This window comes from Hylobates moloch, unplaced genomic scaffold (assembly GCF_009828535.3).
Source record: "Hylobates moloch isolate HMO894 unplaced genomic scaffold, HMol_V3 SCAFFOLD_4, whole genome shotgun sequence".
In the NCBI taxonomy this organism is placed as follows: Eukaryota; Metazoa; Chordata; class Mammalia; order Primates; family Hylobatidae; genus Hylobates; species Hylobates moloch.
The window spans coordinates 39,082,184-39,088,688 of NW_026652279.1; positions in this window are offsets into that span (position 1 = coordinate 39,082,184).

Consider the following 6,505-nt stretch of genomic DNA (forward strand, 5'->3'; position numbering starts at 1 on the left):
TAGCATATATTAATATATTACATATAACATAATATATTATTATATTATTATATTATACATAATATTATATATAATATAATCTAATATAATAATATATTATGTTATATGTAATATATTAATATATGCTATATATAAATAATATATATAATAAACATTATGTTTATGAATAAACATAAACGGGGAATAAACATTTGCATATTTGTAACTCCTTTCTCCAATAGTGAATATAGGGGAATAAACATTCCCTGGGAAAGGCTGACATTTTAAAGCATCTTTTAATGCCACTGAACAGAAGGCTGTTCAGTGGCTGAGAATAAGTGCCATCTGCTCAATCCATGTGTTTTCCACAGCCTAACCATGAACACCTTGAAGAAAGCAGTAGCGTCCTTCCTCCTTGCAGCCTCAAATTCAGAGTATTTGGACGTTGCATCTATCATCCGCCAAAAAGTGCAGTCTTGTGAGCTATTCCACATACAATCAGGCAGTAGATATCTCAAAGCCCTTACATACAAAATAATTTGCTCTGAGGAAGAGATTTGGAAGATCTTTTCTGTTTCTAAAAATCAGTTATAAGCCCGAACTAAAATAAAGTCCCTATCCTACGTAACAACTTCTTCCCTAAATCCCATAATCTCTTAGTCATTTAAAGGCATGAACATGAAAAAAATTTCAGTATAAATGACTGCCTTTTTATAGTAGGCAATGTAGCTAACTTAAAACAATTTTTTTTATATACAGCAGGAGGTGAGAACATTATTCCAATTATCTTTTCCTGCTTAACAATCCTCTCCCAAATTTAGTGGTATTATCCCTCAGGATTCTGGGGGTTGACTGGGCTAAACTAGACAATTCTTTCTCAAGAATTGGGAAAATTGTAATCAGACTGTGGCTGAAGCTGGAGGCATCTCGAAGCCTACTTCCTCACACATCTGGTACCCAGCCTAGGATAACTCAAAATACTGGGGGCTGGAACCTCTGGAGCTCCTCTGGTATCTCTATGAATACGTGGGCTCACCACATGGTTTCTCCAGCATGGTGGCTTCAGAGTAGGTGAACTTTCAACTTGGTGACTCAGCTCCTAAGGCATGTTGAGAGAGAGCAAGAGAGAGGCCAAAGCTCTATTACTTTTTATGACTTAGCCCTTAGAAGTTATAGTTTCACTTCTCAAGCATTCTATTGATTAGAAGTGAGTCACAGCCTGAACAACATAGCTAGACCCTGCCTAACAAAAAACTTTTTTTTTTTAAATTAACTGAGCATGGTCATGTGCACCTGTAGTCCTAGCTACTTAAGAGGCTGAGGCAGGAGGATCATTTGAGGCCAGGAGTTCAAGGCTGCAGTGAGCTATGATCGTGCCACTGCACTCGAGAGAGAGACACCATCTCTAAAAAAATGAAGTGAGTCACTAAGTCAAGTTCATAGTCAGGGAGAAAAGAAACAGATTCCACTTCCTCATTGGAGGGTTGTTTAAGAATTTGCAGACATTTGCCTCTCCGTTCCAAGATGGCTGAATAGGAAAAGCTCTGGTCTGCAGCTCCCAGCGTGATCAACGCAGAAGACGGTGATTTCTGCATTCCCAGCTGAGGTACTTAGTTCATCTCATTGGGACTGGTTGGACAGTGGGTGCAGCCCACGGAGGGCAAGCCAAAGCAGGGTGGGGCATCACCTCACCAGGGAAGCACAAGGGGTTGGGGGATTTCCCTTTTCTAGGCAAGGGAAGCCATGACAGACTGTACCTAGATAATCAGGATGCTGGCACCCAAATTCTGTGCATTTCCAACAGTCTTAGCAAATGGAACACCAGGAGAGTATATCCCGCACCTGGCTCGACAGGTCCCACGCTCACGGAGCCTTGCTCACTGCTAGTGCAGCAGACTGAGATCAACCTGCGAGGCAGCAGCCCGGCAGGGGGAGGCATGTCTGTCATTGCTGAGGCTTGAGTAGGTAAACAAAATGGCCAGGAAGCTCAAACTGGGCAGAGCCCACCACAGCTCTGCAAGGCCTGCTGCCTCTGTAGACCCCACCTCTGGGGCAGGGCATAGCTGAACAAAAGGCAGCAGAAACTTTTGCAGACTTAGACATCCCTATCTGACAGCTCTGAAGAGAGCAGTGCTTTTCCCAGCACGTTGTGTGAGCTCTGAGAACGGACAGACTGCCTCTTCAAGTGGGTCCCTGACCTTCGTGTAGCCTAACTGGGAGACACCTCCCAGTAGGGGCTGACTGACACCACATACAGGCGGGTGCTGAATGTAGAAAGATAAAACTGGATCCCTTACTTACATCTTCTACAAAAGTTAATTCAAGATAGATTAAAGACTTAAATGTTAGACCTAAAGCCATAAAAACCCTAGAAGAAAACCTAGGCAATACCATTCAGGACATAGGCATGGGCAAGGACTTCATGTCTAAAACACCAAAAGCAATGGCAACAAAAGCCAAAATAGACAAATGGGATCTAATTAAACTAAAGAGCTTCTGCACAGCAAAAGAAACTACCATCAGAGTGAACAGACAACCTACAGAATGGGAGAAAATTTTTGTAATCTACCCATCTGACAAAGGGCTAATAACCAGAATCTACAAAGAACTCAAACAAATTTACAAGAAAAAAACAACCCCATCAAAAAGTGGGCAAAGATATGAACAGACACTTCTCAAAAGAAGACATTCATGTAGCCAACAGACACATGAAAAAATGCTCATCATTACTGGTCATCAGAGAAATACAAATCAAAACCACAATGAGATACCATCTCACACCAGTTAGAATGGCGATCATTAAAAAGGCAAGAAACAACAGTTGCTGGAGAGGATGTGGAGAAATAGGAACGCTTTTACACTTTTGGTGGGAGTGTAAATTAGTTCAACCATTGTGGAAGACAGTGTGGCAATTCCTCAAGGATCTAGAACTAGAAATACCACTTGACCCAGCGATCCCATTACTGGGTATATACCCAAAGGATTATAAATCATGCTACTATAAAGACCCATGCACACGTATGTTTACTGTGGCACTATTCACAATAGCAAAAACTTGGAACCAACCCAAATGTCCATCAATGATAGACTGGATTAAGAAAATGTGGCACATATATACCATGGAGTACTATGCAGCCATAAAAAAGGATGAGTTTATGTCCTTTGCAGGGACATGGATGAAGCTGGAAACCATCATTCTGAGCAAACTATCACAAGGACAGAAAACCAAACACCGCATATTCTCACTCATAGGTGGGAATTGAACAATGAGAACACTTGGACACAGGGTAGGGAACATCACACATGGGGGCCTGTCGTGGGGTGGGGGCAGGGGGAGTCATAGAATTAGGAGAAATATCTGATGTAAATAATGAGTTAATGGGCTCAGCAAACCAACATGGCACATGCATGCCTATGTAACAAACCTGCATGTTGTGCACATGTACCCTAGAACTTAAAGTATAATAATAATAATAATTTGCAGACATTTTTCTTTTCATTTTTTATTTTTTTGAGACAGGGTCTCACTTTCTTGCCCAGGCTAGAGTGCAGTGACTCAATCATGGCTCACTGCGGCCGCTACCTCCTGTGCTCAAGTAATCCTCCCATCTCAGCCCTGAGTAGCTGAGACTATAGGCATATGCCAGCACACTTGGTTAATTTTTAAATGTTTTTTTATAAAGATGGAGTCTTGCTGTGTTGCCCAGGCTGGTCTTGAACTCCTGGGCTCAAGTGATCCTCCTGCTTCGGTGCAGACATTTTTTAAACCACATATACTCCAAGTCTTTTCCTTTGGATTTGAAAAGTGATTGCGTTTCCTTTGTTTCTTGGCAGGTGTTGCATCCTGGCCAAGTGATCTGAGTTTCCATACGTATTCTAGGAAACAGTAGTTAATTACAAGAGCTAACATTTATTGAGGGCTTGCTAAATGTCAATCATTATTCTAAGTCCCTAAGTTCTCTATCCTGTTTGAATTGTATTTCACTTGATATCTAAATAAAATGTCCGCAATCCCCATTCAGTGCACTGTGGAAAGGCCCAGAGCTCTCTGCAATATCTGTTTTCAGGGGCCTACATTTTTCCAGAGAAAGTGCACAACTAAATCTGCTTCATGGCTCCTGCCTCTGTGGTCCTGTTTTCACACTGCTTCTACTCTAGAAATAATAACCCCATTTCTTACCCCCAAATTATCACTAACATACTTACTGAAAATTAATTACATCTCAATGTAGAAATCAACTCCCAGGTCAAAGTTCACACTTAACTATTTCTAGGAATTAATTTATCAGGCAATTCCTGCCCAAACCATTTAACAGTTAACATGGAAAGGTCCTCTCCGACTCCCTCACTTGAGATCAGAAGTCACAAGTTGGTGGCCACCAAACTGAAGCTTGCCTGAGACCTGCTTTTGAAAAATTCAAATTAGATGCTAACATTTTAAAAGTGTGAGTCTTCATATAAAACCTCAGATTTACAGCTTATTTGGGGAAAAACAAACAAACAAAAAAAACAGAAGGTTTGCCATCAGCAGCAACCAAGGGTCCTGGCTCCAGTTCAGTAAAATTTCCATTTGGCTCACTTTGCTCATTGGCATCCCAGCCCCTCTAGACATTTGGGTTTGCAACGCCTTGCCCTAAGATCCACCTCTTCTGATCACCCCCTTCCCTATGTTCCCAGGCCCCTACTGCTTCTCTTTAAGCCACCTATACACATTCAAAATCCCTCACTTTATTATACTAAATAATTTAACTTTAAGTATTTTGCATACACATCTAGTTACCCAGCCCAGGTTTGACCGCAAACTTTTCCCTTAAAGAGCGAGGGAGTAAATAGTTTAGGTTACGTAGGCCATATGGTCTCTGTTGCAACTACTCAATTCTGCCATCCTAGACCAGAAGCAGCTGTTAGGGAAATATAATTGAAAACCAAATCTCCTGCTGACCCGGAAAACCTCTACACAAGGCAGAAGAGAAAGAAAATAGTATATTATTGAATAAGCATTAAACCAGAATGTGATGCTTATCACAGGCAATCCACTAAAAAGATTTCAAAGATAGAAAGAAATCTCACCTTTTTACGTAGTCCAGTAGATACACCCCATTACACACATGTTCTCAGTTGATAACTAGCCCTCAAGTAAGAGGATTTGACAATACCATTTTTCACACATAGGTCATCCTAAACCATCCAGTAATTGGGATGGCCATCTATGTTAGCTAATTGTCTTTATCCAAAGAAATAATAAAATTTCTCATATTTCTATGACAAGTAGGTAGTTATGATTTGGAGCCAGACGCCAGCTGAAGTCAGGCTCCTGCCCTCCCGTGGAAACTGGGAGATGGGGCACCATCTTCCTTGATGATTACATTTCAAAGAGATGGCTCCCAGGTCCTTGAAAAAACACTCCTGGGTTGTAAAACTGGCAAGAGGCTTTAAAAAAACAATGCCTTCAAAAGAGATTTTTATACATCTCAAAAGGGCAGAAAGAAAATTAACAATTACAAATTTTCAAAAATAAAAATGGGAGGAGAGTTTTCTTTCCTCTTGTGCACCTGAGAGAATTAGATTTTTAATTTTTGATTCATATTCACCCATATGCAGCCATAGAATGTACATAAACAAGTGAGTATGGCTGTATTTCAGTACAACTCTGTTATGGACACAGAAGTTAAATTTCCTTTTTTTTTCTTTTCTTTTTCTTTTTCTTTTTTTTTTTTTGAGGCAGAGTCTCACTCTGTCACCCAGGCTGGAGTGCAGTGGCAACATCTTGGCTCACTGCAACCTCTGCCTCCCGGGTTCAAGAAATTCTCCTGTCTCAGCCTCCCAAGTAGCTGGGACCACAGGCTCATGCTACCACATCCAGCTAATTTTTGTATTTTTAGTAGAGATGGGGTTTTTGCCATGTTGGCCAGGCTGGTCTCATACTCCTGAACTCAGGTGATCTGCCTGCCTCAGCCTCCCAAAGTGCTAGGATTACAGGTGTGAGCCACCACTCCTGGCCTGGCCTTTTATCTTTCTATCAAAATATAGATTCAACAAAGTCCCTATAACTAAATAGAAACACAGTCATCTGTCCATCTGTGCAGTTTAGGAAGGCAGCAAAAAACTGTACTTTTATAAGCCAATTCAATGTCCTGCAAAGACAATCTCATCATAGCAATATTAAAGTTTTTTAAAAATCTATTTTTTTTAAGATCAGATTTTTTGGAGGAAACAAAAAACTCACAACCCAAAGGATGGGATTTTACATCTCAGGACATCTCCCACATAATAAGTCTATAGATTATAAATCATTTTCAAATTTTACATGTATTTAGGAGAGGGACATTAATCAATCCCCTTTTCTATTTTAACAGGGGGGCAAGGTAGGGGAGAGGGAAAAACAGTTTGGTATCTGTTTGGAGGGAGAGTAGACATGAAGAGGGCAAACCCTAGCTTCTCATTATCTACAATCAATGTGGTTTTTTTTTTTTTCTTAAAAAAAAAACTTTCAATCTCTCTTTAAAAGCCTACTTCTTAGCTACCA